The 13165-nt window shown below is 26.0% G+C and overlaps 1 pseudogene across 1 annotated transcript; it reads left to right on the top strand.

Annotated features, from left to right (window-relative positions):
- Positions 1 to 6467: 6467 nt before the first annotated feature.
- On the top strand, positions 6468 to 9083 carry LOC111283616 (elongator complex protein 5-like; annotated as a pseudogene). The gene is made up of 8 exons (XR_016337706.1): positions 6468 to 6482; positions 6568 to 6627; positions 7489 to 7627; positions 7960 to 8186; positions 8263 to 8355; positions 8623 to 8698; positions 8818 to 8881; positions 8930 to 9083. The product of XR_016337706.1 is annotated as an elongator complex protein 5-like (transcript).
- The last annotated feature ends 4082 nt before the right edge of the window (positions 9084 to 13165 follow it).

Genomic DNA, 13165 nt, shown 5'->3' with positions numbered 1-13165 from the left:
TATTCGGTAAACAGATTCATATTTTAAATCTCTTACTCATTAATTTTTTGAATATTAATAAATTTGTATTATTTTATTTTGAATAAGCCTATATGAACTAATACAATTGTTTTATGACGAAACAAAAGGTCATAACAATTTGAAATAGATAATTATTCAAATGGTTATGACTATTTGAACTTGTTCGGAAAACATATTTATTTTTAAAATCTTTTACTTATTAATTGTTGAAATATTAATAAATTAATATTATTTTAATCTGAATAAGCTTGTATGAACAAAAGCAATTGTTTTATGACATAACAAAAAGTCATAACAATTTAAAATAAATAATTATTCAAATAGATATAACTATTTAAACTTATTCAGTAAACATATTCATTTTTAAATCTTTTACTTATTAGTTGTCTGAATATTAATAAATTTGTATTATTTTAATTGAAATAAGCTTGTATGAATAGAAAAAATATATTTTATGACAAAACAATAGGTTATAGTGATTTGAAATAGATAATTGTTCAAATAGTCATAACTATTTTAACTTGTTCGATAAACCAATTTAATTTTTAAATCTCTTACTAATCATTCCTAGTTAGTTTGTATGAATAGAAACAATTGTTTTGTAGCAAAACAAAAGGTCATAATGCTTTGAAATAGATAATTGTTTAAACAATTATAACTATTTATACTGGTCAAGCTAATAGATTCATTTTTCAAATCCATTGCTTATTAATTTTTAGAATATCAATAAATTAGCATTACTTTATTCCAAATCAGACTATATTAATAGAAATAATTGTTTTTAGACAAAACAAATAGTCATAATGATTTGAAATAAATAATTGTTCAAATTGTTATAACCATTTGAATTGGTTTGATAAAAAAATTTATTTTTTAAATCTCTTATTAATTTTTAAAATATTAATAAATTAATATTATTTTATTCAAAATAAACTTATATGAACAAAACATTTGTTTTACGAAAAAACATAAAGTCATAACAATTTGAAATAGATCATTATTCATATAGCCTCAACTATTTGACTTGGTTCGGCAAACAAATTTATTTTTTAAATATCTTAGTTATTAGTTTTCATAATATTATTATATTAGTATTATTTTATTACAAATAAGCTTGTATGAACATAAATAATTATTTTATGACAAAACAAAATGTTATAACAATTTGAAATATATAATTATTCAAACAGTAATAACTATTTAAAATGGTTCAGTAAGCATATTTATTTTTTAATTCTCCTATTAATTTTTGAAATATTAATAAATTAGTGTTATTTTATTCTGAATAGGCTTGTATGATGAAAAAAATTATTTTATAACAAAACAAAAGTTCATAACAATTTGAAATAGATAACTATTCAAATGGCCATAATTATATGAATTGATTTGATAAACTGATTTATTTTTTAAATCTCCAACTTTTCAATTTTTGAAATATTAATAAAGAATATTATTTTTTTTTTGGGTAAGCTCTTACGAACTGAAACAATTATTTTATAATAAAACAAAAGGTCATAATAATTTTAAATAGATAATTGTTTAAATAGTCATAACTATTTAAACTCGTTTGGTAAACATATTTATTTTTTAAAATTTCTTGCTTATTAATTTTTTGAATGCTAATAAAATTGTATTATTTTGTTTCAAATTAGTTTGTATGAACTTAAAAAAATTTTTTATAACAAAATAAAAGGTCAGAATGATTTGAAATAGATAGCTGCTCAATAGTCTTAACCATTATAACCGGTTCAGCAAACATATTTATTTTTTAAATCTCTTATTAAATTTTAGAATATTGTTAGTTTAGCAATATTTTACTCCAAAAAAAGCTTATATGAACAAAAACAATTATTTTATGACAAAACAAAGACCATACTGATTTGAGATAGATAATTGTTGAAATAGTCATAACTATTTAAACCGGTTTGGTAAATAGATTTAGTATTTAAATCGCTTATTAATTTTTAAAATATTAATAAATTAGTATTATTTTATTTTGAATAATTTTGTATGAATAAAAACAATCGTTTAGGAACAAAACAAAATGTTATAATGATTTGAAATAAATAATAGTTCAAATGGACATGACTATTTGAACTTGTTCGATAAATAGATTTATTTTTTAAGTCTCTAACTTATTAATTTTTAGAATATTAATAAATTAGTATTATTTTATTTCGGATATACTTGTATGAATAGAAACAATTATTTTATGACAAAACAAAATATCATAATGATTTGAAATAAATAATTGTTCAAATAGTCATAACTATTTGAACTCACTCGTTAAATAAATTTATTTTTTAATTCTTTTACTTATTAATTTTTAGAATTTTGATAAATTAGTATTATTTTTATTTTGAATAAGCTTTTATGGACAGAAATAATGACAAAAGAAAAAGTCATTACAATTTAAAATAGATAATTGTTCAAATAGTCATAACTATTTGAACGTGCTTAGAAAATAAATTTTTTTATTAAATTTTAGAATATTAATAAATTTAAATTATTTTATTTAAAATAAGCTTGCATGAACAAAATCAATTGTTTTGTGGCAAAACAAAAGGTCATAATGTTTTGAAATAGATAATTGTTCAGATAGTCATAATTATTTGAACTTATTAGGTAAACAGATTCCATTTTTAGTTCTCTTGCTCATTAATTTTTAGAATATTAATAAATTAGCATTATTTTACTTCAAATAAACTTATTAGAACCAAAACAATTATTTTATTACAAAAGAAAATGTCATAATGATTTTAAATAGATAATTATTTAGATAGTCTTGACTATTTGAACTTGTTCGGTAAACAAATTTATTTTTTAAATCTTTTACCTATTAATTGTCTTAATATTAATTAAATTTGTATTATATTATTTGAAATAAGTTTGTATGAATAGAAAAAATTCTTATGACACAACAAAAAAGTTATAGCGATTTTTAATAGATAATTCTTCAAACAATCATAATTATTTAAACTTGTTCAATAAACAAAATAATTTTTTTAAATCTTTTTATTATTAATTTTTGGATTACTAAATAATTAGCATTATTTTATTTTGATTAAGCTTATATGAACTGAAATAATTCTTTTATGAAAAAGTAAAAGGTCATAACGATTTGAAATAGATAATTATTCAAAAAATCATGTTTATTTGATCTAATTCGATAAACATAGTTATTTTTTAAATTGTTTACTTATTAATTGCTGAAATATTAATAAATTAGTATTATTTTAATCCTAATAAGCATGCATGAATAGAAAAAATTGTTTTATAACAAAACAAAAAGTTATAACAATTTGAAATAAATAATTACTTAAATAGTCATAACTATTTGAACTAGTTTGATAAATAGATTTATTTTTTAAATCTCTTATTAATACTGAAATATTAATAGGTTGCTTTATTTCGAACAAACTTACATGAACAAAATATTTCTTTTATAACAAAACAAATGGTCACAATGATTTGAAATAGATAATTGTTCAAAATGTCATAATTATTTGAACTGGTTAGGTAAACATAATTATTTTTTAAATCTCTTACTTATTAATTTTTGAAATATTAATAAATTCATTTTATTCTATTCAAAATAAGCTATTATGAATTCAAAAAAACTTATTTTATGACAAAACAAAAGGTCATAATGATTTGAAATAGATAATTGTTCATATAAACTTAAATACTTGAACTAGTTCATTAAATAAATTTATTTTTTAATTCTCTTAGTTATTAATTTTTGGAATATTATTAGAATAGTATTATTTTATTCCGAATAAGCTTGTATAAACAAAAATAATTGTTTTATGATAAAACAAAAAGGTTGCAACGATTTAAGGTTTACATGTTCAAATAGTCATAACTATTTGAACTAGTTTGGTAAACAAATTTATTTTTTAAATCTCTTTTTAATTTTTGAAAGATTAATAAATTAGTATTATTTTATTTCGAATAAGCTTAAATGTTCAAATACAATTGTTATATGACAAAACAAAAGGTAATAACAATTTGAAATAGGACGTGGCCATAATTATTTAAACTGATTCGATAAACATATTCACTTTTTAAATCACTTACTTATTAATTTTTAAAATATTAATAAATTAATATTATTTTATTTCAAATAACCATCTATGAACTGAAACAATTGTTTTATGACAAAACAAAAGGTCATAATGATTTGAAAGAAATAATTGTTTATATAGTCTTAATTGTTTGAACTGCTTTGACAAACAGATTTATTTTTTAAATCTCTTAGTTATTAATTTTTGAAATATTATTAAATTAGTATAATTTTATTCGAAATAAGCTTAAATGAATTGAAACAATTATTTTATAACAGAACAAAATGTTATAATGATTTAAAATAGATAATTGTTCAAATAAGAATTGGTTTAATAAACAGATTTATTTTTTAAATCTCCTACATATTAATTTTTGAAATATTAATAAATTAGTATTATTTTCTTCCGAATAGGCTTGTATGATGAAAAACAATTGTTTTATGAAAAAACAAAAGTTTGCAACAATTTGAAATAGATAATTGTTTAAATGGCCATAATTTTTTGAACCAATTTGATAAATTTACTTATTTTTTAAATCTCTAACATATCATTTTTTGAAGTATCAATAAAGTAATATCATTGTATTTCAAATAAGCTTTTATAAACTGAAACAATTATTTTATGATAAAACAAAAAGTTATATTTATTTTAAATAGATAATTATTCAAATAGTCATAACTATTTAAACTTGTTCGGTAAACAAATTTATTTTTTAAATTTTGTTCTTTATTAATTTTTTGAATGTTAATAAATTAGTATTATTTTACTTTGAAAAAGCATGTATGAATTGAAAATATTATTTTATGACTAAACAAAAACTGTCATAACGTCTAAATCTAGGGATCCATCGCTAGACATTATCTTTAAGAGTCGCCACCAATCTTTTTTATCTAGGTGCGATTGGCCACTTAAAGAATCTATCCTTTTAAGGAACACCTAAGCCTAAGGGTTCCTAAAAGAATAGGTTTAGGTCTACTAACTAGAACAGGATTTGAGAGTACGATTACATATGAGAAAGGTTATAGCACCCTCACAATGCCTATCGAAAGATGGTACCAGCTTAATTTTGTGTTATCCAATAAGCCTTAAAAATTTACCAAGTAATTAATTATTGAAAATTATTCTCAATTGACTCTAATACTCTTAACAGAAAATTGAGAAAATTTCCTCACCTCAAGAGTATGCAAAGAAACTATTGCTTCACTTGCAAAAGCTCTATTGTTGGATTATTTAATATTAAAGAAAATTTAAAAAGGAAAAGAAAAAAAAATGATTCAGCTTTAGATATAAATCCTTTTTTCTTCAAAAACTCATTGCTTTTGTATAAGAAAAATTGATACTTTCAACTTTTCCTCGAAAATATTTTTTAGAAAACTTATTTTCAAGAAAAATTGATACTTTCAAATTTTACTCAAAAATATCTTTTTTTGGAATTTTATTTAAAGAAAATGATTTAAAAAAATAAAATAAAATAAGGAATACTAAAGAATTCTAATCTAATAATAATAATAATAATAATAATAATAATAAGAAAAAATAAGAAAAAAAAGGGAAAAAAATCTTTGGAACGGCTTGGCTCCAGGAAGAATGACGGCTCGAATGTGCAGCTTGACAGGAAAATGGTTAGGCTTGGCTCGACTCGACTTGAACCTAGATGGAGAAGCGGGTCACTAGATCATGTACGCTACAAGTCAGGTCAAATCTTAGCAAAACGTACGGATCTTGTAGGTTTACTAACGTAAAAATAACATCGTTTTGAGAGGGTATATAAGGCTGAAACGCGATTTTTCTTTAGATTTCCTTTCTCCTCTCCTCTCCTCTCTCTTCCTTTCTTTTCTCTTTTTTCTCTCTAAACAATCTCAAATTTCGGTTGAATGTTCTACCGAAATCTAGAAAAAGATGCTGGAAACGTCAAAGTTGGCCTAAAAACTCGTCGAAAAATTAAAAGTTCGTCGAAAAATTTTGTCAAATTTTGAAAAATTTCAAGAAATTTTCCAAAAAAAAAACCTTCAAAAATTCTAAAAAAATTTCTCACAAATTCCTAAAGTTGTTTCTAACGCACCAGAACATTTTTAGCTTCTGTTTCCTCTTTGTGTTATTGTATCATGCCAATGTAATTTATACAAAAAAAAAAACACAAAAGGAAAAAAATATGTCATTAGTACAAAAGAGATAAGAAAAATAAAAAATAAAGTAATAAAAGCTTGAAAAATAAAAGAAACAAAAGAAAATTTCTTTTTTAGAAAAGCAAATGAGACAAAGATCTTATTGTATATTTTAAGAAAACAAAACAAATATGAATGCCTACATTTATGATTTTCTTAAAGAAAAATACAATACAAATGTTTCCCTTTTTATTCTAATTCATAGAGATGGTCTATGGCTTTACCTCAGGTCGGCTCTTATGGTTCGCTATATGCGATGTTCAAATTGATTTGCATCTAAAGGTCCTCAAATTGTTCCTCACTTGCTATTGCAGAGGTTATCACCTCATAAGAACATAGGCACTTTACTCCTTCCTAAAAGGGCTAGAGTTTGGGTATAGAGCTCATGCATGATGTGAACGTGTCATGTGTGAACAAAGGAACAAAGTATTATAATCTTATTCTAAGCACTTCATAATAACAATAATAGTACATATGAAGCATAAAATAAAATAGCAAATAGTAAATAAATGACATGGGTAAAATAAAATGCAATTTTTTGTTTCATAAAACTATTCCAATACTTTGGCAACATTAAAGGAACCATCTCACCTAAGAAATTTTTAAAAATCACTACTCGAAATTCTCAAAAATCTTAGCCTCTGTGGTTCATATTTATTTCTAGTATATATGTTAAAAAAACATAAAATATGATATGTATACTTTTAAAAACAAATAGTATTTTCTAAAACTCATTTCTATGCCATTTAAAAAAAATGAAAAATCTTTCTCGAAAATTAATTTAAATGCTCCAATACATTGGTGGCAATTTAGATAAATTTTCTTACCTAAATATTCTTAAAGAATCACTACTCGAATTTTTTTAAGATCTCATCCTTGAGGATTTTTTTGCTTGTTTTTAAAAATTATTAAAAGTCATGTAATAATATAATTATCTACAAACATATTTATTTCCTAAAAAACACACTCTTGTTTATTAAGAAAACTATTCAAATTATAGAAAATAATTATAAAATGAAAAATTTTCATATTGAAAAGAAACTTTTTTGGCAATTTTTAGAAGATTTTTCTCATCTAAAGAATTCTCGAGAATCACTACTTGGATTTCTCATAGTCCCATTATCGAAAATTCTCATTACTTAATTTTATTATTATTAAATTAACTAACCAATTTTGAAATTAGCACTTATTTAAGTTACTGGTGGATTCTGCTTAGTTGTTTCTCCTGCTAACAGAATTTTCAACTCCAATTTTCTCCCTTTTTTGTATTTTTCTTCTCTGATTGTACTCAGTTCTATTTCGGCCGGGTAGATGGAATATTAAGACATGCATTTATGTCATCAGTTGCAGGCCTTTTAAGCAATCGTAGCCATGGTATATATGTAAACTTTTCTGCCTCAATTCATCTTCCTGACATTGTTCAGTTTTGTGAAATTTCTCATAATCGCATATATAGCCATGTGTTCTGTCTATAGTTCTGGAATGGTGCTTGGTGGTGTTTTATGATTTTTCACCTTGAATCTTTAAGTTGAGCTATTTCATGGCTGCAAAATCCTATGACGTTTCGTAGCATATGCCTTTGTTGATTTTGAAAAGATAGCTTCCTGATTTTTGGTGGAAACTTTTGAAATTAATGGGTGGTATAAGTGACACCTGCAGTGTGTCCTTTCGAATGCTTTTTTCTCAGTGATATTTTGTGGTTGCAGATTAGGTTTCCAGTAACTTTTGGTTACTACATTCAGACCTTCATGACTCCAGGGTTACTGCTGTTTCGGAATTTTTGTCATCTATGGTCGCCAGTTTGGAACCATTGCATCAACCGGCAAACGGACCGAGAGGTGATTTGGAAAATTTCTCTTCGGTCGAGCACAACTCAAAGAAAGGAAAGTTTCATGTTGGATTTAAGTGGAGAAATGGATGGGTTCGTGTGATGGTAACTTCCCTCCTCTCTCTTTGTGGAGATTAAGAGAGCAGCAGATTGTCTTAATAGTCTTTAAATCTATATGTAGTCAGAAGAAGTTCAGATTGAGCAGTCAGGCATCCGCATCAACTTTACATTTTTGTCATCCGAAGGAGAAATTAATCAAGGTTTTGTTCCAAAGGTCATAGCTTAAACTCTCTCTCTCTCTCCTCCTGCCCTCCCTCCTTTTATCTTTAAGTTTGAGGGTACACTAACACATGTATAAATGCTTTCCTGTGCTCAATGAATTAGCATACCTCAAGCAAAAGAAATACAATACAATTGCATGTGCTGGCAAAACCACTATATGCAGGCATTCAAAGCACAATTTATCCAGTTCCAGTTGTTATAGGTCAAGGTCAGTCTTCTTCAATTGTCATTTGGGGCTAAATTCATGTTTCATTTACAGGTCCAGTTTAGTCTGCAGTTGTCCGAGAAAGAGAGAATTGATAGGGCTAATATTGTACTTCCTATTGAGCACCAAGGTAGAAATATGGATAGATTATAATTATGTGCTTGAATTTTAGCTTTTGTTTGCTTTCTATTTGGTGGCTTTTTTACTAGAATCTCTCTTTTTCTTTGGATTGACTTTTGCTTGCTTTAGGTAATGGTAAACCCATGCAAATTTACGATGGCGGAAGATCTCTGGCGGATATCAAACATGAGACGTCAGTTGCTGCAACAGAAAAAGTCTAGACAAGTGAGGACTCTGGCAGGGGTGAGATTATTTGTTTCCGTGACTCAGATGATGAGATGCCAGATTCTGATGAGGACCCACCCTCTTAATTTGCAACTTTGAATTCATGCCTGGCATTGTAAATTGATATGTTTTGTTTTCTCTTTCTGTAACCGTGAATGAGTTAAATCTCTTAGGTATTACCATCTAAAAGTTGTATTTTGCTTTCAAAAAATGTATAAATCTTTTACTAGTTATAATTATTGTGTTAAACATGATAAGTTACATTTAGGTTCTTTATGGTTGATGCCATTGTTATTTGCTTTTTACTCTTTTAGTAGAAAGTACAAAGCAAAAATTAAAATATGAGTTGAAAAAATGAGAAATAGAAAAGAAAAAAAAAACAAAAAATAAAAGCATTGAGCAACACGAGGACCTGGTGTCGCTCTTTCCTTTTAACTTAATTATTTACTCTTCATTGCACTACATTTTAGCTTATGAGAGTGGAAGAACTCACAAATATATATATATATATATATATAATTCAAATTATATATACATAATTCAAATTATATCTATCTTAAGACAATGTTGAATTAGACAGAATAAAAAATTATTAATATCTTCACCTCCGCAGACTATATAGAAACTTAAAACTGAATTCAATTATGCTATATAGTTTCCAATCATTTTGAGTTAAAATCTGTTAATACTTCGTAAGGAACTTTGTTCAATCATATTCAAAGCAATTTCAAACTTTTGTCATCTGAAAAACTAGCAATTCAAGCATCCAAGATACTGAACAGGTTATCCAAACAGTGTGATCCACCAAATTTAGCTCTTAACCATTGTTATTCAACTCTTTCTTGAAATTGAAAAAAAAAAATTAAAAGGCAAACAACCGCAGTGCACTGTTCTTTTCAATTTCTGTAAACCACTGGCCAGACCCATTGAACCTGCATTATTGTGCATGGAGGGACCGTGTATAAGGGGATATATAGCAGAGAAAAAAAGGTGAACAAGAACATTATCATTCTTTTGTCAGACATTATCTTTTTCTTCTTTTCACAGCAGGTTTCACATCAGTTGCTAAAGCACATTATCATTTTAACACCAGAATTTTATGTATATATAATCATGATTATAAAAACTTCTTTTCTAAAGATGAAATTGCTCTCAATCAGATTTTGGAGACCTTCAGGGTGTTTTTTTTTTTTTTTTAATGTACGTAGGTCGAGTTTCCTAATCCAGATCCAAATCCAATGAACTTTGTGGATAGATCTCAACGCATTGGGCAATTAATCATATTTCAGAACAGGAAGTGTTAAGTGGTGCAAGTCTGAAATGAAAATTTATATATATTTTTTACTATCTTTACAAATTTTCAAACTCGAGTTCACGATGCAATAATCAGGTTCAGAAAATGATGTTTGAAACTAATTGAAAGGACCTTTCTTTTCATCACTCAGCCCCCCAACCCTCCAAAGAAAAAAAAAAAAGGAAAAGGATAAGAAAAGAGAAAACCTCCCAAGATTCCCTGTCCCTACGTTGAAGTTTGAACCATTAGAAACTCAAAATCAAGAGACAATCGGAGCTGTTTAGAAGATGAGATCGGGAATATGAGGTTGCAAGATTTATTCCTATGTAATTTTGCCTCTTCTCATGTCAGTCGAACTCGCAATGAAAAAATTTAAGGTTGGTTGGTTTATCTTTAAGTACCCAATTTTCCACGTGGGATATCTCTACTTTTTTTTTTCGAGTTTCAGATTCTTATAGTTCCTTCTCTTGGTGTTTTCTCACATGGCAAGTGGCAAAAGATGGAAAAAGAGATGTATATAATGATAAAGCAAAAGAAAAATTTAGAAAAAGGTTGGAGCCTAAGCTACAATCCTTTGGATGATCAGCTCAGCTGTCATTCTCATTTTGGATTGTTGGGCTATCAATTCAGTGTGTGCAAAAAATAAAAAATAAATCTAATTATCCACATGCAATAGCTTTTTATTGGGGAAAAAGGTGTATATATATATATATAGAGAGAGAGAGAGAGACCTAGCTAGATAGTTTGAAAAAGTCAACTTAAAAGAAGTTGTGTCCTTTAGAGCGATAAGTACTTTTTTTTTAATCTTTTGTATGTCTTGCACTCATGGAATGTATATGAATCAAAATACTTTTTGTTTGAGCCGAAAATGGTTTGGGGTAGTCACTTGTCAGAGAAGATAGCATGGGTTAAGAACAAAAGCTGGAGGTTATTTCGGTATTTGTACATCGACACTCACATTAATCTTTACTCTATAAAAGAAAAAAGAAAAAGGAGAAAAAAAATGAGTTGCTTGATCTTACCTATTCTAAGGCTTTTATACTTGGAATGACGTGGCTGATGGCGTCTGACCCGGAATATATCCTGCTGACGTGGACCGGCAACAAAATCGCATGTTAGCATGTTCACATGAAGCACGTGAGTTATCAACATAGTAATCCACCTCATCAACATGATGGGCATGCATCCAAGAATATCAACTGCACATCCCTTCTTTGACAATTTGGACACGTCATGTCGATGTAAAAACAAAATTGCACTAAATTGATCTAAGGAAAGATAATACCCCTGGATACTTGAGGAATTCCTTAAAATGACTATTTTACTCTTAAGTTCTATTATATCTACATCAATTTTGTTTTGAAATTAATAAATTTAAAAATACTTTAGTTAGAGAAATAAGATTAAGAAATATTTTAATTTGGAAAAAAAAAAATTTTGTTACTCTTATAAAAAAATTTAGCCATTTTTTCTTTCATTGGTCAATTTTTATTTTTTTAATTTTTTCGCACATATATAGTCTCACTTATATTTTTATTATGAAGACATTTCACCTATGATTAATTTATTTTACTAAATATTACAACTATCCAATCATAATAAAAAATTATTTAGAAATTCACCCATGAAATCTCAATCTCACAAATAAAAATTTTGAAAATCTATTATAATATATAAGTGGAGGTCAAGACTTAAACCTAAACTTGTTAAGTATTTTTTATAGGATAAAATCATAAGACATTCAAGTTAAAACGAACAATACCTTACAAGTTCAGTACGAAACTCCACAAATAATATCAAAGTGATCACCAATTAGACGAAAGATAAGTGTTACACCGTGAGAATTATCATTAAAATCTTACAAAAACTAAGTACTACATAGCAAGAATCATCTAATTCTGTGATTCTATATATGCAGTTTTGTGTTTTATGTTAAATTTGATGTTAACAAAATCCTGCAAGAGTTAAGTGTTACACATTAAGAATCATCTAGTTTTATGATTTTATATGTGCAATTCTGTATTTTATGTTAAACTAGAAGTTTGTGACATACCAATTACATATTAAAGATTATGAGAATCTACTATAACATATAAATAAAAGTTTAAATCTAAACTTGTAAGATATATTTTACGGGATAAAATCATTAAATTTTTAAATTAAAATAGATAATATTTTACAAGTTGAGTGTAAATCTCCACACTACTAATAAAAAATATAGACTCCATACTAAATCTTTCATAATTTTAAATTATAAATAATTAATTAATTATAATACAATAATTATAAATGATATGTGCCCTTTTATTATTTAGTATTTAACAATATTTTATAAAATTTCAAAACTATATATCTTGTCCTCAAATCCCAATATATTTTCTTAAAATTATGACTTTTAAAAAGTCACACTCCTTTACTATTTATTTATTAAATTTATGGGAAAGCAAAATTCAAGAGAGGGAGAACTAAATTTATTTATTTATTTTACAATGAGTTGTGTTAAATTGTTCGAAATTTGTAGTGAAAAACTAAAAAGAATGATAATGTATATAAAAATCATAAATTTAAAAATTTTTGTTTTATTGGTGGTACTAATATTAATTTTCAATTCTTTATATTTTCTTACAAAACTCACCGTCACAACAGCCGGGGCTAGCTATTTAATTATCTATTAGAAATTAGAAAAAAAAAAAGGAATAAAGAAAATCTAGAATTTGATTTGTTGGTATTTGGCAACCCCTTCCAATTCACTTAGGAAAAAAAAAACAGAAAAAGGAAAAAACAAAGTCCACCTGTCTCAGAGTAGTAGCGGAGCAGATTATTGTTCCTTTTTGATGTTTTAACTAACTGCACTGAGAAAGAGAGAGAGGGCCGGCTTTTTCTGCATAAAACTCTCTTCACGTGTTTTGGTCTTTTGGTCTTTATCTTTGCCGCTGACTGATTCCTTCAATTCTCACT

The sequence above is a fragment of the Durio zibethinus genome, chromosome 3 (assembly GCF_047325235.1).
Source record: "Durio zibethinus cultivar Kanyao isolate XHJ-2024 chromosome 3, ASM4732523v1, whole genome shotgun sequence".
NCBI lineage: Eukaryota > Viridiplantae > Streptophyta > Magnoliopsida > Malvales > Malvaceae > Durio > Durio zibethinus.
This window is presented reverse-complemented; position numbering and strand designations above follow the sequence as displayed.